The 25,011-nt window shown below is 55.8% G+C and overlaps 1 protein-coding gene across 9 annotated transcripts in view; it reads left to right on the top strand.

The window, feature by feature from the left end:
• The window catches only part of RBFOX3 (RNA binding fox-1 homolog 3), a 453,726-nt gene that overhangs the window by 275,014 nt on the left and 153,701 nt on the right, over positions 1-25,011 (top strand). The gene's annotated exons all lie outside the window — the stretch shown is intronic.

Here is a 25,011-nt window from a genome sequence, read left to right as displayed (position 1 = left end):
GACCATGTTAGGGGCCAGTGACGGAGCCTCTTGTCTTCTGGTCTTCAGTGTAGCAGACAGACAGGCTGAGACAGTCAAGGTAGTAGGTAATAAATGCCATGCTGCAAGCGTGGGGGGCCAACACATTTTCCGGTTCCATGAAGCGTGCATGGTACTGGGATCCTCTCCGGTCCTTCTCACCACTGCGTCTTTCCTAGTTACCACCTGAAGTTGCTCTTTAGTTTCTGTCCTCTGACACATCCTGATATCCTTGGAGCTGATGACTTCCTTTGGTTTTTAGACAATGTCCATTACCTTGGTTTTGATTATTGGAAGATTCATAATAATTTAGAGCCAATCCAATATATAAGTCATCAGTGAAAGTTCCAGAATGAGGGATTAGGGGAGATTGGTGATGGGGGTCCGGTGGCTGGCTTCAGGGGTTCTAAGTTGCAGCATCTTATTAGGTTGTGGCAGCTGGGTATGGACTGGGGTTCCTGGTCAAACCCGTGTCTCCAGCCTCGGAGTGAGACTTGGGAATTGTGAAATTCAAGGTTTAGCTCCATGGCAAAATCTCTATGTGGGAATCATCTAAGTCACATGCTGCCCCAGTTTCTCATAGCCGACCTGCCGAATCAGTCCTCTTTTCTTTCTACTGAATGTAGAGGAGCAGCGTGGGACTGTCTAGAAAGTCTGTAGAGGTGACCGGGGGAAGGGGCTGTGCTCTCTCTGGGTTCCTTGAATGCAGGGACTCTGGCACTGCCGCCTGTCCTGAGACGAGCTCCAGGGAGACCTCAGAGGAAATGCGATGTTCTGTTCTGCTCCCTGGGCAGTGAGCCATCCCACCCCGCGGGTCCTTCGCAGAGGCAGAAAGGGGCTGTCAGGTTCAAGCGGGTCTCTGAATAATATGGGGTTCTCAGAGGTGCCCTCCAGCCCCATTCCTCCTGCTCAGATTCGGAACATCTCCGACCAAGAGCTTTTGCAAGGCACGTCAATAAATTCCCAAACTTGGAGCAGAGTGCTGCAAATAACTACTGTATTTAATTACAAATCCATGCAGGCCAGCTAACTGAATGCAACCCCACAGCAACTTTCTTATCTCTCACGCTCCAACCCTACTAAAGAGTTACCTCCGAATCCGAAATGAGGGGTTGTGGAGGGAGCTGCAGCTCTTCCCTCTTATTCAGGACACACGTGAGACAGAAAATCACCTCACGAAGGGCTCTCCAGTGGCTGTGTCGTTTAATGCCCTGGCCATCAGAGCTGACATTTATGCTATTACTTTCAAAGCACATGATTTCTTCTCTATTAACTTAGGCTCATTTTTGGCCGGCTAAATGACTCTCTGCCTTAACTGCAGGCTGGCATTTGATGGTGGCCCTGCGCTCCCCCACCAACCTCCCCCTGCACGACATCTCACCTTTAATCTGCTTTTCCTCTCCAGAAGTCCCATGAGAGAGGTGGGAAGCATGAGGGGAGCTCAGGGAAGCGAATCCTTCTAGAAAGGCGGAAAGCCACGCAGTCTGAGCTGACCCGGGGGCTGCAAAGCCTGCCTCGGCCTGGCGGGGATTCCTATCCCAACTAGTTCTTTCTGTGAGAGGACAGCAAGCATTGTCAAGGGCAGAGTGGCCGGGCCCGAGGGCATGAGGAATTGATGTTGCTTCTACGGTGGAGCTTCTCCATGCCTCAGTGTTCACACCTGGAGAGGAAGGCTCTGGAAGTAAACGATATGCACGTACTCCAGGCTCATCCATTTGCCGTGTGAAAAACGACAGCTCCCCTGACTTGGGTAAACCTTAATCCTGAGTATCATTTATTTCCCGGGAGTCTGACCTTAGAAGGCCCTTAGTGAGGTTCATTTGTGTCAGTCTCAGATTTCACTGTGAACCGCATGGGCTTGGCGTCCCTGCCTTTACTGTATCAACGAGAATGGCAGTGACAGCATTTGTCAAACCTCCAACCACGTGCCAGGTGCGAGGCTAAAAACCGCACGTGTGCCGTCTGACTGCATTCCCGCAATGAGCCTGTGATGTTGACATAGTGTGAGCAATGAAAAGTTCCCGTTTTCTAGGTGGGGAAACTGAGACTCATGGAATTACATGGTTTGTGCAGATCACAAAGCCGATAAGGATTCTAACCCAGGCTGGCTCACTCCAGGGCTCGCACTCGTACCCTGTGAGCTATCCTCTCCCCTCCGTCCATTCTTTCCTATCCCAACTTCATGGCACTACCAAGAGGGTTTCTTCAAAAGTCTTCCTTGAGATGGGTGCGTCTCACGCTGGAGAGGAACACCCTTCCAGAAGCAGTTACTCTATCCCACCCCTGGCAGAACTGGCTCCCACTGGGCATTCTGCTTCTCCTTTCTCCTCTGGGAGTTCACGTATTGGTGGTGTGGACGTGTAGCGGCAAGAGCCCTTTTCCTTGCATCCGTTTTAGAGGAGCGGTTGGCGCAGCCCCTGGCCCCCCTAGGCTGGTGTTATTAGTTATTTTTAGCAATCAATGTTATTGACGCTGTGTTCACCAGAGAGAGCCACCGGAGAGCTGTTCTTCCAAGTCATTACATTTAGAGCTGAACTATCCCCTTTTTATATAAATCCTGACACATAAAGATAAAATACACCACTTTCTCGGGGAAGCTCTGGACCAGAGGCTAAGAGCTGGGAGGCAGCCTGAGTGCAGGAAGCGGCTCTGACGGTGACTCCGGAGGGGGAAGCCCCAAAGGCCTGTTCCCTGAGCCGGGGGGAAAGGGCCTGGGGTTAAAATTGAAACTGTAGAAAGTACAGGGTTGCTGGGGGCCTCAACTCTGGAAGCCCAAGGGGCTTGTTGCTGAAGGGTGGATTAATTGGCCTTTTCCATGGCGGCTGATGGTGGGCACGGCCACCATGTCCAGGGTCAGCCGTACTGGTCCTGGGCATCACCACTGGTCTCCAGGGAAGAAATGAGACTCTACCTCTTCCCCATCCCTGTGCTCAAGCTTCTCGGCTTTGAGGGGATGATGACTTGGGTTACCCAAGGGACTCCACAGTGACTCTCCCCATCAGGTAAAAGCCTTCAGCTTGGGCATGAGACTGCAGAGTGGGTGGGGTGACTGTGCCAGATCTACCAGAGAGGACTGAAGCCCCTTTTTCTACCTCTAGAAGGGATTCCTATTTTGGGGTTTGATGGGTAGCAGAAGGTAGAGATCGCAGGTTCTGGTGGCATATTTCCCCAGATACAAAAGTTACAGGAAGACGTCTGAGATTGATTCTATCCAACTGTTTCCCATGTATGGGACATACGCCCAGCATTTCTTTCCAGCCCTATTCCCTACTGCTCATCTTCCTCTTCCCTCCAGCTTATATTCCATCCATATTGAGCAACCCCATCCTTAGTGTGAGCAAGTTCTTTTTCTTTCAGGACTCTGTGCTGTTCATAAGGTTTTCCTTCTCTCTAGAACATGCTGCCTCTCCTCATTGTCTGTCTGAAATCAGAGAAGATGTGGTGTCAGAGATATTGATTTGGGGGTCACTATTATTTAAGGGGAGAGCTGAAACATGGATGTGAGTAAGATCATCCAAATCGAGTGCATGGATGTAGAGTGCAGCCAGTGAACTGAAGACAGAACCCAGGGGCAAAAGAATCTGAAAGAAGGAGCAACTAGAAATGTTGCTGGAGTGTGTGGGCCATCAGAGGTAAGAGTGAGATTGTGATCAATAACATGAGAGATGGAAGACGGGCGCTGTAAATAAGGATTGCAAAGCATCTGTCACATTTTGCAACTGGGGAGTCTCTTGACAGCTATTTAATCAGAATGGGGGGTGGTGCTGGATGACAGACAGCAGGGGGCTGGGGGAGATGGAAGTAGGGGGGTCAGAAACAGTGGTTACGGAGCCATGCTTTCAAGCAGTGGGGTTTGGAAAGTGGGGGAGAACAGCTTGGAACAGTTCAGTTCGTGGAAGAACTTTCTTTGGACAGACAAATGAGGCATATTTCTGCACCCGGCACTTCTTGGCTCTCTCTTGCAGGGTTGGTTTACCCATCAGTCCAGCCCTCCTGTCATACACGGACATATTCCTTTCTCTCACTCACTTTGTTCTGTGCTTATTCATTTCTGGCACGTGTTGGGCATCATCCTATGTGCTGAGGATTGAGTGGTGAACACACAGACAAGAATGCTGCCTTCATGAGCTTCCCGGAGGGGCTGGGATTGACCGTCCCCCACATCTCACCCCTACCCGACTTGGTTGAGATTTTGGATTGAGTTGACTCCAAGATGAGTTAAGACTTTGAGGGCTGTTGGGATTGGGTGAAAGCATTTTACATGTGGAATTACAGGGGTTTCGAGGGCCAGAGGGCAGATGGTGTGGATGAAACTGTGCTGCTCCAAAAAGTCATGTTCAAAGCCTAATCCCTGGCTCTATGAATTTGACCTTATTTGGAAAAAGGGTCTTGAAGATGTGATTAGTTAGGATGAGTCTGAGCTGGGTGAGGATGATCCCTGATTCAGGATGACTCGTGTCTTTGTAGGAAGAGGGAAGCTGGGAGGCAGACACAGGCAGACACGGCGAGACGCCACGTGGAGACGGAGGGGGCAGCAGTCACAGTGAGGTGTCCACAGGCCAGGGAAGTCCATGGATGACCAGCAAGCACCAGAAGCTGGAGCAGCAAGGAGGGCTCTCCCTTATGGTTTCCGAGCGTGCGGCCCTACCCACACTTGAGGGTGGACCTTTGGTGCCCAGTACCACGAGACAATAAACATCTGTTGTTTTCAGCCAACCAACTTGGGTAACTCGTTATGGCAGCTCAGCCAGGATTCTCCAGAAAAACAAAACCAACAGTATATACGTTCAGAGATTTGTTTTAAGGAATTGGTACATGCGATTGGGGGGGCTTGCAAGTCCAAAATCTGTGGGGCAGCCCGGCGGGGTGGAAATGCCGGCGAACGTTGACATTGCAACCTTGAGACTGAAATCTACAGGGGAGTCCTGCAGGCGGGAAATTGCAGCTGGGAGGAGACAGGAAGTGGCCAGAAGGACCCCTGGGCACGTGTCAGGTGGAGTGCGGGCAGAAGAGGACCCGCAGGGGCAGGGGAGGCTTGTGACCTTTGAACCCAGGTGTCCCCACAGGGGGAGCAGCGAGGAGCCGGCGCCTGGAACAGAATGGGCGAGGGGTGAGGGAACGGGGAACAGATCCACTTGGGCCTTACGGGGTCTGGCCTTGCTTTGAGTCAGTGAAACGGGGAGTGGTCGGAGGGCTTTACCGCAGTGCTTTGGCATGCTCTGGCTTGCATCTAAAGAGATCCTTTGCTGCAGAATGAGGAATGGAAGGCAGGTCAGGGGAAACCGGAGAGGCAGCGAGACCAGGTGGGGGGGTCGGGCTCGGCCTGCGGGGGTGGATTCCAGGGCTGTTTCACAGAGGGACCCTCCAGTGTTTGCTGATGGATCGAGTGTACAGTGGGCAAGAGAGATGCAAGCCACAGATGTCTCCAGGGTTTGCAGCCCGGGCAACCAGAAGTCATTCGAGAAAAACGGTGGCAGAAGCAGGCTGGAATGGGCCGTCTCTCGGGGTTTGGATTTGGACATGAGAAGACTGAGATACCTTGGCAGACATCCAGGCAGGCAGGTTGTATAGGCAGAGGGACACATGACTTCAGAGTTCAGGGAAAAACATTTATCCCCAGTACCTAGCACAGTGCTTGGCGAGGGGAGGGCTTGCCACCTGCTTTGGATGAACACACGTTCAGGCTTCGGCAAAACTCGATCACGCAGCGCATGTTCCCATCTCTCTCCTGTGCCCTCTCCATCTGTCTCCCCGCCCCCACCTGCCTGGCAAGCCTTTAGTAGCTGGGCCCCCAAAGGGCCCAGAGGGCGAAGGGCAGACTAGAAACCAGCACAATTCTCCCCAACCTGGGAAATGCCATTGAGTTTTGGTACCTGCCACTCTTCGGGCTCAGCCCGAGACGTACGCTATAAGGAGTTTTCTATGGCTCTGACTTGGTGCCATTTTGCAGCCCCTCCCCATTTTGGTTGTGCAGCCCCTCCACACACCCGTCCCTTCCCAAGATGTGCAACAACAGAGACGGGTCGGGAGGCAGGAGGAGAACACCATGGATGTGTTCTGTCCCCACCCTGGAGACACTGTGACATCTCTCTCCTGGGACCTCTTGGCATACGGTAATGCAGGACACCTGCTCTTGAGGGCTGAGAACCTTCTGGATGGATCCAGGATCTCTTGATTTCTTAGAACCAAGGATAGGCTGGGTGTCGTGAACAGGTCGATCCATCCCCAAGCGGGCTGGGGAAAGGGGAGAGAGAACAGCCCAAGGCAAGAGAAGATGTAAGTGATCCTGTCAACCCCCGTGGCCCCCACCCACTCTCCCCACCTCGATGCTTCAGTACATTCCCCTAATTTCTGCAGAGCACTCTCTTTAAAAAAAATAAAAAAAACTATATCTCAAAATTTCCAAACACTCTGTACCCTCCAAGCAACAATTCCCCCTTCTCTGTCCCCTATCTCCTGGTAATCTCCAACTGACTTTCTATCTCTATGAATTTGCTTATTCTCAGTATTTCATATAAGAGGAATCAAACAGTATTTGTCCCTATTTTTCCTTGCTTATGGCATTAGCATAATGTTTTCAAGGATCATCCAACCAGTAGCATGGATAAGAGATTCATTCCTTTTTTTTTAAATTCATTTTATTGAGATATATTCACATACCACGCAGTCATACAAATCAAAGTGTACATTCGATTGTTCACAGTACCATTACATAGTTGTGCATTCATTACCAAAATCAATCCCTGACACCTTCATTACCACACACACAAAAATAACAAGAATAATAATTAAAGTGAAAAAGAGCAATTAAAATAAAAAAGAACACTGGGTGCCTTTGTTTGTTTGCTTGTTTGTTTGTTTTTTTCCTTCCCCCATTTTTCTACTCATCCATCCATAAACTAGACAAAGGGGAGTGTGGTCCTTATGGCTTCCCAATCCCATTGTCACCCCTCATGAGCTACATTTTTATACAATCGTCTTCAAGATTCATGGGTTCTCTGCCACTGAAGCTTATTTCATTTCCTTTCACATCCCCCTTTTGGTCAAGAAGATGTTCTCTGTCCCACGATGCCGGGTCTACATTCCTCCCCGGGAGTCATATTCCACGTTGCCAGGGAGATTCACTCCCCTGGGTGTCTGATCCCACGTAGGGGGGAGGGCAGTGATTTCACCTGCCAGGTGCTTCATTCCTTTTTCTGGCTGAATAACATTCCCGTGTGTGTAGACTGCATGTTGTTCAGCCGTTCTTCTGTTGATGGGCCCTTGGGTTGTTTCCACCTTTCGGCTATTGTGAATAGTGCTGCGATGAACATTAGGGTACAAGCATCTGTTTGAGTTTGTTTCCAGTTTCTCTGGGTGCAGACCTAGGAGTGGACTTGCTGGGTCATGTAGCCATTATGTGTTTGACCTTTTGAGCAACCACCGTAATGCTTTCCACGGTGGCTGCCCCGTTTGACGCTCCCCGGAGAACTCCCTTCTGTGACTCCTTGACTCCAGTGTGTGGTGCGGGAGGATGTCACAAGAAGGCTCGTCCTTTACCTCAAGGGCAAGCACGAGCTCAGCACATTCTCTGGGGACCCCAAAGACACAGTCTGGGGAGTGATCAGACCCCCATAGTTGTGCCATGTGACAATCCTGAGAAAAGGTGAGCCAGCCGGGGCTCACATTGGTTAGATCCTGCTTCTGAGGAGTGGGGAGGGACCGAGCGGTCAGCTTGGGCAGCCAGTGGCTCAGGAAGCTCCTGAGGGACGTCTCTCCCTCCCGTGAGCTGTGTGGGATCTGTCCCCCCACAGAAGGTCTCCTCCCAGCCTTCAGTGCCTGCACCAAGAGCCGAGCACAGACTCTCAGTTCTTGTGGTTGGCAGGGGCCTCAGCAACCTGGCCTGGCCCAGTGTGTCTGGTGTTGGTGGGGTGTCATGCCAGAGGGCCCGGGGCTGCCCAGGGTCCTGGCTGGGGGCTGGCGCAGTGTGGATTTTGCCATGCATGGCGTGGAGCCCCTGGAGAGCAGAGCAGTGGCAGAGCACTGAGCTCAAATGCAAACGGCATCCCCACACCCCTGCCGCTCTATCTCCCCCTTCCCCTACAACCCCATACCCCTGCTGCTCCATTCCCCCCACCCCTACCCCCTCAGCGCCCCTACTGCTCCATCTCCCCCTCCCCTACCCCCCCATACACACTCAATGCAAACCTAATCTAGAGGAAAAATGAATCAATTGAAACCCAATTTCCTTCCCTCTTTACACAGACATTCCACACGGCAGTGTCTCCTGCAGGTTGGGAAAATGCTGTTTGGGAACAAAAGCTCGGGGCTTTCCAGGTGGAGCAGTCACTTGTGGGTCCTCTTCATTCCTGGGAGCAGAAAGGCGGGGGAGGCCCCGCCTCAGCATGAAGTGGGGTGGTGGGAGGGATCGGGACACTCCCAGGCTGCCCCAAGGGGGAGCAGGACAGACACGAGGGGGCGAGCGCTCACCTGAGGAAAAGCCCCCCTCGCTCCACGAGAGGCTCCTGCAGACGTTTTCAGACAAGGCGCGTCACAGCTCCCAGAAATCGATGAGAAGTCCCCCTGCAGCAGGGTTTCCACTGGGGGGGGGGGGGGCGCCCCAGTGGCAGCTCCTGCCGCGTGTCACTTGCCCCGTCCTCTGTCCGGGCCCCGGGGTCCGATGGAAGGGGCTAGCCGGGGCTACACGTGCTGGTGGGAGTGTCGTCCCCGTGACGGTAGCGCCCTCTCTGCCGATGCCCGGGGAGGCCCAAGGGCCGGGGGTCAACTAGGGAAGCACCCCCTGAGCCGGGCACCTCGGCCAGCCCCCGAGACCCACCTCTCTCTCCAGCTTTATTGTCCATTTCTGTACACATCTTGCATCCATCCTCTCCTCCACGGGCTCCACCCTCTTTTTCTTACAAAGACGGAAGAATTGAGAGCCGCAATTGGGCCCTGGCGGGGGGTAACAAAGGGCTGTGAAGCGAGGCTCTCTCCGGGCTGGCGAGGCAGGAGCGGCCGTGTCTGAGGCCACAGGTCAGGGGTCCAGCCCAGTAGGTGCACCCCCCACACACACACACAAGTTAATTTGCTTCCGGAGCAGGGGCGAAGGGCCCCCCGTGTAGCTAATTCTGTCCAGCGGGCCTTGCCAGCTTTGGGAACAACCTGCAGAATGAGAGAGGATCTGGGGTGTGACGGGGAGAGCAAGGTGGGGGGGTCTGTGTCCTTTTGAGGCAGGGCTGCGGGTGGCAGCTGGGGGCAGGGGAAAAGGGGCTGCGAGAGGGGTCAGAATGGCACCCAACTGTGTCTAAGCCCTGAGCTGAGAAGCCAGAGATGGCCAGGCTGTCCTAACGGCCAGGAAGTTCTAGAAAGTTCCAGGAAGCCACTGTGACACAGGTGCCGACCAGTCTCCACGTGCCAACCTATGTAGCCACAAATGATGACAGAGGGTCCTGTGAGCGCTTTGTGAGGCCAGGCAGGCCCACTGACCCACAACAGTCACCAATGTCTGCACCAGCAGGCTAGACTCTCCTGCTACAGGAGGCCACCGTGCTGGCAGTTCTGAGCGAGACACGCTTTGGAACTGTCTCGTGCCAGGGGCCTCCCTGCCAGCGAACTTCCTGTTCACACCTTCTTGTACAAAACTCACTGTCCAAACACCTGCCTTCCAGAAGCAGCTAACGGAGCAGGTGGCTTTTGGCATCGTCGCTAGGTCTTTGAGAAGCCGTGGGGACTTGCAGCAGCACATCTTTCAGCAGGAGCTTCTCTGTGCATTTAAATATTTGTTTACAGACAATTACCTCCTTGACAGAGAGGCTTTGGGGCAGAAAGAATGTTATGCTAGAGGATGCACAGCCCCTGCTCATTGGAGCTGGTCATCAGTGAAGAGAAGGCATCTCCAAAACTGGAATATAAATTTGTGGGACCACGTGATTGAGCACTAGCAACATTTTCACCCTCGTGGGCCTTCTCCTCAATGTGTCTGTTCCATGACCTGAGTCTCTCTTGACCATGGCCTGATAACAAGGAAGGGCAAGTGGGAGTCCTTGTGGCCAAACTTGCTATGTCTTGGCCATTCCCTTTGGCCAGGTTGGAAAAGGGAGAATCCTTCCACACCCCAGCCACCAGCAGCAGGGAGGCAGGAGCCCCGAGGGAGGCTTAGGGTTCTTTGCCCACCTTGTTGCAAGCACTTTACCAGCAGCGCCCCCCACCCCATCCTCCAAGCCCTGCAGCAGGGGCTGGGGAGCAGCCTTGCTCCCATTTTGCAGATGGGAAGGCCAAGGCTCGTCAAGTCCAGGCGTTTGCCTGGAGTCACACGGGGAAACATCCATGCAGGGTCTCACGCCCGTGACGTCCGTCCACAAAGCTCAGGCCATTTCCGTGACTGCCCCACGTCCCTCCAAACTCCCGGCTGACAGAGGAGCAGGAGCCCCCAGCTTGCCATCTCCCAGCCCCAGCCGGCTGCCCACCAGGATGGCGGGGAGTTAGGAGGCGCCTCTGTCTCTCCAGGCCTTTTCCATCCGTCTCCTGCGGCTGCTGTAAGTCTTTCCCTGCAGGAGGGTCCCTGACCTAATCTTCCTGTCTGGGGGTCATTGCTATCATTGTTTTCTGAAAAAATGAAGACACTTGGATGAAGAATTTTTGGGTAACAAACAAAACATTTAAGAAACTTATTAAATACCACAGCCCTGATTTTAGTCTCTGCAAATATGTTCTAAACCCCACACGGTACACGGACTTCATAAGCCGTTCTCCAGGCCTGCATTGGAGTCAGCCCGTCCACTTGGGGAAGATGCCTGTCAGGACCAGGATAAAAATCAGCAGCTCAGAATGTGCATTTCCACACGTAAGCACGGGAAGGAGATAAGTGGGCAATACAGTTTCAGGGACTAAGAAATAATTCACCTTCACATTCAAAGGCAAAATGGAGCATGATGTGGAGCTGCCACCACGTTTGACGGTGCCCCAAAGTGAGCGGGACTTCAGACCTGGTGCTGGGAGGGGCTCTCGACTGCAGCTCAGCCCGGAAACGCAGCCCTGGGCTGCCGGACGCATCCCTGGTGCCCTTGGTCCCCGCAGCACCCGGCCACAGAGAAGACGAATCGCACCTTGGTTGGACGTGTTTCCAAACCCAGCCCACAGGCCCAGGTGAAAAATAGGAATATTCCCTCGTCATGGGGAAATGCATCTATTCATTTATTTTAGAAGCTATGAAAATGAAAGCATGAAAGTTGAAGAAACTCCTGTTGCACTTGACAAAATACCAACGGTTTTACCAAAAGTTTTCTCTCCCCATCGTGGTTTCTTTCCTGAACGTGGAAAGTTTAAAACGGAAGTCCCTTAGGGCATTTTCAGGTGATTCTGGCTGCTTCTTCCTGAGTAACTTCTGTTTCTTATGTCATTGGCTACCGAAACGTGAGGCCCGTCTGCCGCAGATGCTGCTCCTGCGATCGCTGGCCAGCGCCGAGGGTCAGCCCAGCTTTCGGGGGCCTCAGGGCCGGTGTCCTCCTTCTGCAGCTGCCCTGGGCCGGTCACAGGCCCGGCTCCCGCACTCATCGGCTCTCTGCCACCTGCCGGGCCTGGAGGAGAGCGGGCCACGGTGCAGACTGAGGTTCTGCTGTGTGTGGTTTTGTGACCGTGGGGGACCAGGCTGGGCCGGCCCCTCCTGCCCAGTCTCTCTCCCTGGCTTCTCATGCAGGGGTTAGTTTGGGTTAAATTGTGTCCCCTAAAAAGACACATTCAAGTCCAAATGCCCGGTCCTGTGAGTCTGACCTTATCTGGAAACAGGACCCTTGAAGATGTGATTCGGCCAAACTGGACAAGAGGAGGTCCCAGTCCAACATGACTGGTGTCCTTGAATGAAGAGGACATTGGGCACCATCAGAAGATGGGGGAGCACCCACGGACCACCAGCAAGCTCCAGAAGCTGGAAGGGGCCTGGCACAGATGGCAGACTTCTGGCCTCCAGAGGTTTGTTCTGAGACACCCCCACACCCCTCTTGACTCAGGCAGCACAGAAAACTCGGGCCCCCTCTGAGCCAGCAGCCCACTCTGCACCCACCTTGGTTATGGGATGGGGCAGCTTTTACACGCAGGCGAGACCCCCACTCCGCTGTGGTGAAGGCAGAGGCTTCCGAGCCCACCAGGGGCTTGCAGGAAAATAAACTCACAGGGCCCCGAGCCGGCGCTACAGGCCGGGGACACACTGCTAGTCCAATTCACCCTTGTCATTTTTCATTCCGAATGAAATTAAGCTCCCAAGAGCAGAAAAGAACTCTTTTCAAAAAAGGAAATGCATCAGCGTGTCCCTTCGGGGAAAACATTGTGACATGGAAGTTTTCCTGTACTTTATTCAGCTAACACGGCGCGTCTCCCCCCACCTCCACCAACCCTCTCTGCCCTTCCTTCCAGGCTGGGTTCCCGGCGGCCTTCTCCTGGATCCGTGTCTCAGAGAAAGTCCCCCCCCACCTCCAAGTGTCCCCAGCCCTGTCCCCCGGCCTGCCCCAGAACCTCCTGGGTCCGTAATCAGCTGCAGGGCCTTTGGTCAGCAGTCTCTCAAGAAGCAAATAAAACTGCAACTCTCTTCGACAACCTCTGAATTAGGGCCATCCTCCTGTCCTCCCCTGCCCCATGGTGTTTTTTTCCCAGATATATTCGTCTCAGCAAAGTCCACGGACCGGCTCAACGACGATCAAATTAATGGGTTGTGCCTGTGATGACACGTCTGTTTTCAGCCTAATGGCTGTTGATTTCCCAGTTGACTGCTCCCCTCTGCAGGCTCCGGGAGCCCCCAGTGCCAGTGCTGGGCGAGCTGGACCCAGAGCCGGGTGAGCCGGGCCCAGAGTAAGACTGCCCGTGGGTTTACTTACAGAGGCCACTTCCTGGTTTCACCACCTTTTGATGCGTGAAAAGCGCTTGAATTACACCAGGCGTCCCTGGATGTGGCTCCCTCCGACTCCAACCAGTTTGTCCCTGAGCTTCACCTGGTCTGAGCTGGACATGCTGCCCAGGGTGAGACGTAAACACTCATTAAACATCCACAGGGCCTTGGGCCACCCAGTGCCACGGTGCAGCCACGCGCTCCTCTGTGCCCCAGGAGGCTGGTCCCAGTCCACACATGAAGCTCAGGCTCGATGAGGTTCAGAGGGCCCAGGGGCCACACAGTCAGTCTGTAACAGGGATTCGAACCCAGATCTGCCTGGCTCCAAAGCTCCTGCCAAATCCATCCCACGCAGCCTGCCAACAGAGGGGGCGAAGGTGGCCCGGGAGGGGCAGTGGGTCATCATTCAGGAAGCCCTCTTCTCTGGGCACCCTCAGCTCACTGCCTCTCCTCTTCCATCCTGCTTTATGGAAGGTTCTGGCCAGAATGGAAGGTGGCTCTGTCCTAAAGTAACCCGTGATGGACGGCACAGGCTGTACCCCACGCGCCCCCAGCTGTGTCGTAGCAGAAATGCAGGGACCCTGCCCGTGCAGCGGCCCCATGTTCCTGCCCTCGGCTCTGGACGGCAAGTTGGCAGGGGTGGTGGGAAGCACCGAGATCGATCCGGAGGTCGGGGCTCTCCTGCTCCACTCTGACATGAGGACGTGCTCACGCCGAGCCTCCTGGTGCCCACACACTGGCCACTCTGTGACCCATTTGTCCCTTCAACCCGCTTATATAACCATGACCTAAAACTCAACAGCCTCTTAAGCCCACTCTCTAAAGTGTGTATCTGACAACAGCGTGTGATCCCCTCCAGCACCGTCACCTTGCTCCTCCCTTACTCCCAGGTGCTCCCGACTGCTTACAAGTGTGTGGAGCTCTGTGGGGAATGCCTGTGCGTGTGTGCGTGTGCGTGTGTGCATGTGCGTATGTGTGAGATTCCCGAGCAGCCCTGTGGGTTCTGCAGCCACAGCCCCTGCATCGCTTCTTCAGAGCCTCATCTCAGGGGTTTGCTCACGCGTGCGAGCCCAAGTGAACTTGCAACTGTTTTCTTTTTGACTGACGGTTTCCTTAGATAATTGTGTGTACACGTGTGTGTGTGTGTGTGTGTGTGCTGGCATGTGTAGCTCATGACTTCTATCTGACCTCAGCTGTAGCTTTGGCCTTGGACCTGATGACACTCTTAGTGATGACGCACGATCTGTCCCTCCAGACCACCAACTACACTTTAGATTTATTTTGCGAAGGGACACATCACACACACACACACACACACACACACAATATCACTGCTTTAGCTCTCAAAACTCTCTCTCAGTGAGTCCCGAGGGAGTTGGTGGTAGTGGGAGAAGGGTCCCTTCTGTCAGTCACTGAGCATCAGGACGAAGAGCAGTTCTGTGCTTCCTTTGGGGAGTGACATCCTGCTGTGTTGGTGTCCCCACCCTTGGGCGCCTGGATGCCCACGTCCCAGGCAGCAAGCGGCTGCCACTCATCCCTGGGCCTCCAAGTGTTGCATGTAGGAAACCTGCAGCTACATAACACAGGTGAGGCACCAACTTACAATGTGACAGAAAAACCATTCACTCTACTTGTTACTGCAATTGTTAGTGGAGAGATTTACATGCCCCAAGCTATCCATATGTTCTAAGCCAACCCCTCTGTGGTCTCCGGCTTGGCCAAAACCTTTCTCAGAAGCACTTCTGCCCCATCTGCTCACCTTTCGCACCCAAGCCCTTGCCTGTCAACCCTGCTCAATTGGACCTGCACCTTCCGTGTCTGATGCCTGGGGGTGCTGAGACCCTCCAATTTTCTTTGCTGGGCACAGGCAAGGCTGGTCCATTTTTCTAATGTCTTGATGACAAGCACTAATCAGCGTCCCTCATCTGAGACAGTGTTCTCCTGCTGGGGGCAGGCGGGTGGCAGGGCCCAGGGCTCTCACTGGCTAAGGCCTGTCTCCACCTTCCATGCACCTGGCTAGGAGTGGACCCCCTGGTAGAGTGACTGGCCGATGGTATGGCGCTGAGGCAATTGATACAGTGAGTTGGCATCTAGGGAACAAATATTAACTGAACAGAGAAGGGTGGTGAGGAAAAGCTGACTGGGACCTAAATGCATATAAATTGTTGGGACTGGGTTATGTGTTGTCCATCGGTCATGGCCCAGTGTTCACCAAGTGCCCGCTGTCCACCCAGCTCCAAGTCCATGCCACCTTGTCCACCACCAGAGTCCCGATGTCAACTCATGGTCCCAGAACCCAAACAGTTAAAAGGAACATTCTAATGTCACATGAGATGTGCAACGGTGCCAGGGACTCCAGCGGTTAACATTAAGCACCTACTATGCACCATGTCCCATGTCCCTACAATATCCAATCTACAGAAGGGAAGAGACACATGTCCTGACAATCCAATTCCATGTCTCCTTAGCCTGCTGATTCCCAACGATCAGGACCACCTCCCACACCGACCCTCTCCCCCTTTCCTCCTTATCAAAGACACGAACCACGGTGCAGTTTGAAGTCGGGCAGACTGGGCTTTAGTCCCGGCACTGCCTCTTATTACCTGGATGACTAAAGCAGCCTCTAAGCCTTGGTGTCCTCATCTATAAAATGGGGACAAGAATAGCACATCCCTCTGAGAGAGTGGGAGGAAGAGATGAGAGAGCAGCTGAGCTGATGAGCAGCGGAGCAGGTGCTCCCTGTGAGCTATTCCTCCAGGAGGGTGGTGTCCAGAGCAGGCCACTTGCTGGCCCTGCACCTGCTGGCTGTGTGGCCCGACAAGCCCCATCCATCCCTCTCCCGGCTTCCATTTCTTTACCTGACACAGGAGGCCAGGCCAGGGGACAGCAAGGCCCCTCCCATTCAGCATCCTGAGCCCTGGCAGCTCCAGCACCTGGCAACTCCAGCTGAGCAAACCGTGTGTGTGCCGCTTGCCCCAGAGCCGTGGGCAGCCATCATCCTGGGCAGGCCCGGGAGGGTTAATTCGGCAGCACCTTTGGCGCAAGGGCCACAGGCCAATTTCTGAGCCAGAGTGACCCCAAACCCGGAGGGCTGCAGGTGGCAAGGTCCAGGCTGGGGGTTCTGGCCCTGTGAGTGCCAATGGCACTCAGGCCCAGATGGGGCCAGTGGGTTCCCCTGTCCCCACCTTGCTGTGCGGTGGCCTCCCTGAGGGGGCACCAGCCTGAAGCAGCCAAGAGGCAACGTCAGGAAGGGTCTGATCTTGGACCCTGACTCCTGAGAAGGTGTGAATGTAGTGGACATTGGGTCCATCCGTCATCGGGGATGCCGCGCCCTTGGCACCTGTAGCTTTGCCCACCCCTGCAAGCCAGGAACTGGGGACTGCGGCTTCTCTGAGCAGGGGGATGGTGACCCTTACCCTGTGATGCTGGTTCTGCAGGTAGCCTCAGGACGTGGGACCAGGGGGGTAATGAGGAGCTTGGGGAGCAGCCTGAAGTCCCTGGGATCGGGGGGCAGAGAAGCCAGAGAGCCAGGAGAAGGGATGGAGACTCTTGTCCACAACTGTCCATGTCTTGGATTTTCTGGGTCCCCATTTCACATGTGGCATCTCGTTATCTCAACACATCTCTGAACTTGGGCATGTTTGCAGCCTAAACCAGCTGCCAGGCTCCCTCCTCACACCACGCAAAAATCTCTGGCCAGACCATGTGCCCTCATTTGGGGTCTGGACACCTGCTCCCCCAGCCCTGCTGCCCCCTCCTGCATCACTGCCCCCAGAACTCGGCTGAGACAACCTCTCATCCACTGCCCAGAGCGTGCGGGGCCTGGAGACCGCCAGCTGGACACGTGCCCGGTGCTTTTGGATTTGCCCTCGGTGTCTCTGGTACCCACAGGTTTTCCGGCAGCCCTGCCCTCCCTCCTCTGCTTCCCTCTGCCAGCAGCTCGTCTGCCCATCACCACCCTCCCCACCCCAGCCAGCCCCTCCTGGGCCACCACCCTCAACCCCTAAGCTCGACCCCACGGGGAGCTGGGGCTCCGAGGACCCCGGAGCAGGCTGCCAGCTCTCGGCTTGGCCAGGCCGTGTGCCGGGGTGGCCGTGGGCTCCTTGGCCGCCCCTACTGGTTCCGATGTGGAGTGGGGCCGTGGGCTGATTTACAGTGTTTCCAGGAGCTGAATATGGGAACGTCTTCTGGCCTTTAAATTAGTCATGAAGTCTCATCCCACCAGCACAATTAGAGCCCTCAGCTAATGATTATTTATGGGATTTGGAATGCGCATTAACCCGATTATATTAAATATTAAACTAAATCATAATACTTATATCTGTATTTACAGTGTAAGGTACAGGAGGAGCTGCAGCCCCCTGCCCTGCTGGCCACGGCCATGGCCTCTTTGGAAGCCCCAGAGCTTTGAAAGGTTCAGGCAGGGCCAAGCAGTTGGGGGCAGAGGCAGGCTGTGCAGTGCGTGGGGGGCTGAAGGGAGTCCAAACCTACATGCAGGGGGTTCCTGGGCCCAGTGGGCAGCCCTGGGGAGCTGCACCCGGGATGCAAGGAGGGGCTAGCTGGGCACTTGAGGCTTCCTTCCTGTTCCCGGGGGCCCGAGAGGCTCTGTCTGCTACCCGCACCCCTCCTCCAGGCAGACACTGAGCTGGCAGCACCTTCCACTCAGCCCGGCATGGTGGGCAGCCTTGAAGCTGGGCACTGGGGAAGCAGCGATGGCTAGTGGTGCATGGTGGTGGCCCAGCCACAAGTTCTAGAGTCCCCCAGACCTGGTGCAAATCCTGCTCCACCCTCACCAGCCCCGTGACCCTGGGCAAGGAAGCTCTCCGAGCCCCCACATCCTCATCTACGGAGCTGATGCTCCTAAACTGCCTGGAACACGCCTGGCGGGCAGGACAGCTCTGGAAATGCTGACGTTGTGAAGATGTAATTCCCATGCCGTGCGGCTCACCCATCTGAGGTGTACAATTCCGTGGGATTTAGTGTATTCACGGGGTTGTGCCGCCATCACCACAATCCGTTTTAGAACATTGTACTACCCCCAATAGAATCTTGTACCCACCAGCAGTTGACCCCCATCCTCCCCCCACCCAGCCTGGGCAGCCGCTGATCTGCTTCCTGTCTGCATAGATGGCCGACTCTGGGCATCTCGTACAGTCGGAATCTCGCGGCCTGTGGCCCTCGTGCCGGGCGTCTTCCACTGAGCATGACGTTTCCAGGGCCCGTCCTGCTGTCACGTGGTCGGAGCGTCGCTCCTTCTTATGGGCGAACAACACCCACTGCTTAGCTGGAGCGCTCAGTTGACCCCCTAACTGCTCAGGGCCCCTGGGTGGTCTCCGCCGTTGGGCGATGGTGTGCAGTGCCGCGGGGACCTGCGCGTACACGTGTTTGCTTGAGCACAAGTTCTGCTTCTCCAGGACTGGACTTGCGGGGCCGAGCGTGACTCTGGGCTTAAAAGAGGTTGTGGCCGGAGCCCAGATCCAGGCAACCAGGCCCCGCCTCCGCGCTCGGCACCCCCCTTTCTTTTCTGAATGCGCTTTGCACCTCTAACCCCAAGCACCGCTGCACAGCCCCGATAGCAGGGTCCACAACGAGGTCCTCTCTGCTTTGAGGACCGGGTAGCGCTGCATCCGCTCGCCCACCAGCCAGTCACTGGCAGGACGGGCTCGTGGCAGGTGCTCGGCAGATGCCGCCTGGTGAGACCCCCGTGCTTCCCTGCAGAGGCGGCTCCGCCCACCCTCCCCTCCCTTCAGCCTTCCTCTGGGGTCGGGTGTCTGGGTAAGGCGCGGCAGGGGGCGGTGGGAGGGACGGACACGGAGCCTGGGCTCAGGGAGTGTGCGGCCGGCAGAGAAACAGTTACAGCCACAGATGGACAAGCACCAGATGAGAGGTCGTGCGGGGAGCCACGCGGACGACAGAACAAATGCCAGCAGGGCTGGGCCCGAGGGCAAGGATGGTTTGGGAGCTTGAGGGGGTCGCTGATGTGCGGTCGCAGTTGATTCGTCTGGGGGGGGGGGTGGCGGCCGGTTGCTAAATCCTAGGCTCCCAGGATTGCTCGGAGGGTACCGGCGGCGGGGGCTCTTTCCCGGAGGCGAGGGCGAGGCGGGGGACTTGGCCAGGTCCCCGGCGGGGTGGCATGCAAAGTATGGAGGGCGGCGAGAAAGGAACAGGCGGGACACGGTTCTTTTTACGGTGAAGAAGCCAAGAGAGAGTTTATTAGGGGAGAGTACAAGCTTATATCGGGCGTTTAGAGGGCGGGGTAGCTGTAGAGGTTAAAGGCTTGGATTGGTTCTGAGAGGGCGCGGAGGTTGATTGAAAAGGGGCGAGAGTTGCTCCGGTAACGGTGTCTGGCAACAATGTATGCGCACTGGTGGTGATGGGAGTTGCACTGGCAACGGGGAGTGTCCGGGCAAGATAAGGGGGTGGGGAAAAGGCGGTTCCCTCCGGCAAGCCTCCCCTAACAGTGTTATTTTGGGTGAGGAAATGGGGCCTGCCTCCGGCCTCACTTTCCCAGGCCCGGGGGGCTGCGGAGGGCGCTGTCGCCCGTGCCCACCACCCTCCCCAGGGGCTGATCAGGTCCCCCAGCCCAGGCCCGCCAAGTTGAAGCACGTAATCAGTGTCCCACACTGATGGAACTGTGGTGGGGGCTGGTGGGGGGTAAGGACATGAGACTGAGGAAGGCCGGAGGGAATGAGGGAAGAAGGGATAGAGAGAGAGGGGAGTGGGAAGAGCAAGACTGGGGGGGCAGCTCAGAGCCCTGCACAGGGGACGGGGCCTCACTGTCCCCTTGGATCATGGACCGCCACCCGCAGCCTGGGCTCTTTCTGGACCTGGGGACTTAGCGCTGTTTGCTCCGAAGCCCCCAGACTCACGGTGCCCCTCACCATTCGCCATCAGTCCCAGTGGGGCTGAGCCACGCGGGGCCAGCTCCCGTCCCAGGACAGCATGCACAGGCAGGACCAGCTCGGGACCTGGGGCACACCGCAGCCTCCAGCGGAGTCCGGTTATTTCACAGGTGCCCGTGGGGGCTCCAGGCACGTGGCTGCCCCCACTCCCCACCCCGAGCTTGCCCTTTGCACAGCCTGACTCCATCCAGCCCACACCAAATTGCTCTCCGCTCCTCTCAGAGCCTAGAGCCAAAGCATTCTGGAAATTCCCATGACGCCAGGTTTGGGGCAGTGATCTGAGCACAGACTTCTCCTGGCCCAGCGCCGTCCTCACCACCGATGACAAGGAGAAAAAGCGCAGGTGGCCCCCAGCCCCTGGCTCCGGGCGTGGCTGGCTGTGGGTTTGTGGACACGGCCGGCGACCATGGCCAGCTCGAGCACAGCCAAGGGCTCAGCGCGCATCCTAGATCCACTGTCTGGCCCCGGCAGCCCTTGTCCATCCCTCCAGCGGGCAGCGTGATCCCAGCCCCCAGGGCCATGGGAACCTCCCTGTTCAGGGGTCCCCTGAGCCCCCGAGGAGTGGGTCCTTCTCCCTCCTGGCCCCTGGAAGCAGAGCCCCAAACCTGGGAGCCCGAGCCTGGATTCGTGGTTTCCCCCCCACTGCCCCGGCCCCCCAGGGCTCTTGGAATGGGGTGAGGGGTGGGTTTGGAGAAGCGGGGTTCAGGGGGCACAGAGGGTCGGGCAGAAGAGGAGGAGTCCGGCTCTTTGGAAGGACCACGTTTCTGGAGAAGGATGTCGGGAAAGAGCACAGGGTGGGAGAGGAGATGGTGGGCAGTGGGGTGCAGACCCCACTTTCCTGCAGCCAGGGGTCCTCCGTGGTACTCAGGGCAACCCAGGGACACAGGAACTGAGGTGACAAAGTCGGCAGCCGCAGAGCCCCAATGAAGCAAAGTCCCCAACTGAGTTGATTTCCCTGCAACAGGGGAGTCTCTGTGGCAGCAATCAGTTACAGGTGAAAGGAATGGAGAGGTTTGCTTCTCAGGAAACGGTGGGGGAGTCTCCACCCGGGGGGACCCACAGAGCCCGGCGTTGGCAGGGAGGGGAGACCGTGGCTCCCCCCGAGGCCTGCAGCCTGGGGTGCCGCCGGCAGGGGATGGATTCCGGTTTGAGAGAAAGCACTAATGTCACTTCCGTTATCTTGGGATTTTAAGTGGTAACATCGCCAGTATCTCTATCTTTTGAACCTGGTTCTTAACTTGACTGAGCAGGGACGGGACCTTGAGGCCCAGGGGTAAAATCTTCCCGCAGATGTACCATGAGGAGCCCCACGAGGATCCCCTGAGAACCGCAAGTCCGGCCCCCAGCAACCCAAGCCATTTAACAAGCGGCCAGCGATCAAAGCCACGTATCACACGTTTATTCCAAGTCTGTGCTGGGACCGGTTCTCTCAGCAGGTAGCTCCGTGAGAAGGACAAACAGCGCCTGTGCATCCTGAGCCCTCCATAACCGCTGGCCGGTGTCAGTTGTGTTTTTAGCCACTTTTTGGACGGCTCCCACGGAGCCCCAGCGAATTACCCAGTTGGTCCCAGGCCTGGAAATCCCCCCACCCCCGGCCAAAAAAAACACAAGTCTGAACACCTTGTGCATGACCCGTGGACATGCCACTTGACCTTGATGCCTCCTTGCCTTGTCCATCAAAGGGAGATAAAGATGGTGCGTGATAGATGCTCCGTGAGAGGCCTGAGTGTGGCCACTGCGTGCTCTGTGCCCCTGGGCTTGTGGACAAGCTGTTTTAAAGTGCACGGCCCCGGCCACCCCAGCCCTGGGCGTGGCCCCGTGAATCTCGGTGAGAAATGGCAGCGCTTGGAAGACAAGTGGGTATTAAAAATAGTTTAGGAGGGGGCTGGGCAGGCCTGGGTGAGGGAGAAGGCGCATCGAGGACGAGAACGGAGGGCAGGGGTTTGACTTGCTCCACCCAGCAGGTGATGGTGTAAGCTGCTGCGAGGAGGAGCATGGCAGAAGAGGTGGGTGTTGTCTTGGGGGGACAGTGGGATCAGCTGTGGAGTTCTGGGGTATCTGTGGAACCCCAGTGGACACCTCCAATGCAGCGGAGTTATGGCTCAGAGCTCAGGAAAGAGATGAGGACCAGGGATTTCTATTCAGAAGGGATCCGTGCATAACCATTTCCTAAATCCGCAGCAGGGAGGCCACACGGATGTAAGGAAAAGAGAGCTTCTGGTGTTTGCGAGGATGAGGAGCAGGTGGCAAAGGGATGGCGGAGGGGCCTCCAGAGGATGGAGGAGAACCAGGAGAGCGTGGTCTCCAGAAGCCAAGGGCAGTCCGAGAGCCGCGAGGAGGGAGTGATGAATGGAGGCCAACAGGTCAACCCAATAAGGAAGAAAGGTGCCCACCAGATTTAGCAACAATTAGGTACTCAGTGGCCCTGAAGAGAGCCGTGGCGTGGGAAGGACAGAAGGCTCGTCTCCCTCCCGGACTGCAGAGGGTGTGGGGACAGGCAGGGGAGGTGGGGCAGGGAAGGGGGTTTGGGCAAAGGGAGCTGACAAGCAGGGGCCGGGACTGACCTTGGTGGGACGCTTCACTCTTGTTTCAAAGGGAGGCCAACACTGAAATGCTAACGACAAGGAAATGTGGGTAAGGAGCGGATGGGGATGATGAAGAGGGAGGGAGAGGACTGAAAAGAGAGGGGAAAGGACCCCGAGACCCCAGAAAGAGAGAAGAGGAGGCTGGGGGGGGGGCACAGGGAGCCAATGGTGCCCATCTTCTCTGTGGGATAGGAGGAGAGGTCATTTGTGGCAAGCCAGGGGTCAGGTTGCAGGGTCAGAGGTTGGGAGAGAACAGAGAAGGTGGAGAGCCATCCCCTTGGAGCCTGGAAGAAGGAGCCAAGACTGCCTCCCTGAGGGCCAGTGAACTTTGGGGAGCAAGCGCTTATAGGGTGGCAGTCCTCAAGGTGGGGTGGTTTTCCTTCCCCAGCTCTCAGAAGTCTGGAGTCGGGTACAGAGAGGGCAGAGCCAGTCAGGTAGCAAGAATCACTGTGCACCCACTGTGTGTCAAGGAGTCAAACATCACTGAGCACCTACTGTGTGCGAAGGGGTCAAGTATCACTAAGCACCTACCGTGTGTAAAGGATCGAACATCACTGAGCACCTACTGTGTGTCAAGGAGTCAAACATCACTGAGCACCTACTGTGTGCAAAGGGGTCAAGTATCACTAAGCACCTACCATGTATAAAGGATCAAACATCACTGAGCACCTACTGTGTGTCAAGGAGTCAGACATCACTGAGCACCTACTGTGTGTCAAGGAATCAAACATCACTGAGCACCTACTGTGTGTCAAGGGATCAACTATCACTGAGCACCTATAGCATGTCAAGGAGTCAGACATCACTGAGCACCTACTGTGTGTCAAGGAGTCTAATATCACTGAGCACCTACTGTGTACAAAGGAGTCAAGTGTCACTGAGCACCTATGGCATGTCAAGGAGTCAGACATCACTGAGCACCTACTGTGCGTCAAGGGATCAAGTATCACTGAGCACCTATGGCGTGTCAAGGAGTCAGACATAGCTGAGCACCTACTGTGTGTCAAGGAGTCAGACTTCACTGAGCACCTACTATCTGTCAAGGAGTCAGACATCACTGAGAACCTATCGTGATGTGAACACTCAGAGATTGGGCCGTGGCATCATCTGAGTTTCCTGGAGCTGCTCCAACAACTTCCACACACCAGGCGGCTTCAAGCAACAGGAATGCACTGTGCCGAGGTTCGGGGGGCCAGTCCAGGATCAAGCTGTCGGCCGGGCCGTGCTCTCTCGAAGCCCGCAGGGGAGGCGCCCTCCCTGTCTCTTCCAGCTGGCCGTCCCTCGTGGCTGCATCCCTCCAGCCTCTGCTCCGTCACCCACGGCCGTCTCCCCAGCGTGCCTCTGTGCCTGCGTCTCTATATTCGAATCTCCTGGATTCAGGGCCCACGCTAATCCAGTCTGACCTCGTCTTCATTTGACTATTTATGTCTGCAGAGACCCTATTTCCAAATAAGGCACCTTCACAGTTTCTGGGTGGACATCGGTTTCAGGGGGACACCACTCAGTCTCTACGCTCAACAAGGCAGGCTACGAAGGGGCCTGGGAGGGAGCTCCTTCAGGAGCAAGGATCCCGCGAGGTTGGAGAACTGGCCTGGGGGTGGGGGGAGGTTAGAAGGCTGTGCAGGCAGCTGCTGAGGGGCCGAGGGGAAGGAGATGGGAAACGAGGAGGTCAGGGAAGAGAGAGGGAGGCCGGAGCCCCGGATGGAGGGGTCAGCCAGGGCACGGTGCCTGGTGCCCAGGAGGAGGGAGTAGAACGGGGCAGAGCTGGACGCTGGGGCCTTGAGGTGATGGTGGGCGAAGCCTGGCCCAGAACCTCCAGAGGGACGCCCCTCCCGACCCCACCGTGCAGGGACTGGGGGAGAATGAGCAGCCAGTCCCCAGTGGAATGCAGGGATAGCAAATCCGTCCCGGAAGGAGAGTTGAATTTGCTGTTTGTGGTTCCAGAAAGCAGAGCTCAGACCAGTGGGGAAAATCATCTGGAGGCAAATCTCAGTCACTCCCAGGGAAGAACTTTTTAATAAGAGACATTTCTGGAAAAGGAATGGGAGGTGACCTGGGAAACAGTCAGGGGGCTTCATTTTACTATTTGGGAGTCAGCCTGTAACACCCCACTAACCCTGAGCATCTACACCCGTGGTGGATGCCAGTGTAGACAAATGGAACTCCCATCTGTTTGTAACTCACGGGCTACTTGAATATATGTTGACGAGGCTTTTCCAGAAATGGGAGAGGAAAATGGGTGATTGTGGAGACTAAAAACTGCCTGGGGGAAGGGAAAATTCACGAAGGGACAGGGCATTTTTGACGTGTGCAGGTTGAACTCTTATAATCGAGAGATGAAAATTGGAAGGCACGTCCCAAACTTAGGAATTTAAGCTGCAGAGAGGCAGTCTTTACTTTCTTCTTTTCCTGCTCCTGAGCATTGCCAGCTTCTCCTCCTCCTCACCTGCTATCATCGTCTTCTGGGGCTGCTGTAACAAATGACCACAAACTAGGGGGCTGAAAACACCAAATACTTGTCCTCTCATAGTTCTCGAGGCCTGAGGTCCCAAAATCAAGGTGTTGGCTGGGTCGGTTCCTTCCGGAGGCCCCGAGGGAGAGTCTGCTCCTGGCCTCTTCCAGCACCTGGCGTTGGCCGGCCATCCTTGGT

Source organism: Choloepus didactylus, chromosome 18, assembly GCF_015220235.1.
Source record: "Choloepus didactylus isolate mChoDid1 chromosome 18, mChoDid1.pri, whole genome shotgun sequence".
NCBI classification, from domain to species: Eukaryota; Metazoa; Chordata; class Mammalia; order Pilosa; family Megalonychidae; genus Choloepus; species Choloepus didactylus.
The sequence above is the reverse complement of the archived record's forward strand: the minus strand, read 5'-3'. Positions and strand labels throughout refer to the sequence as shown.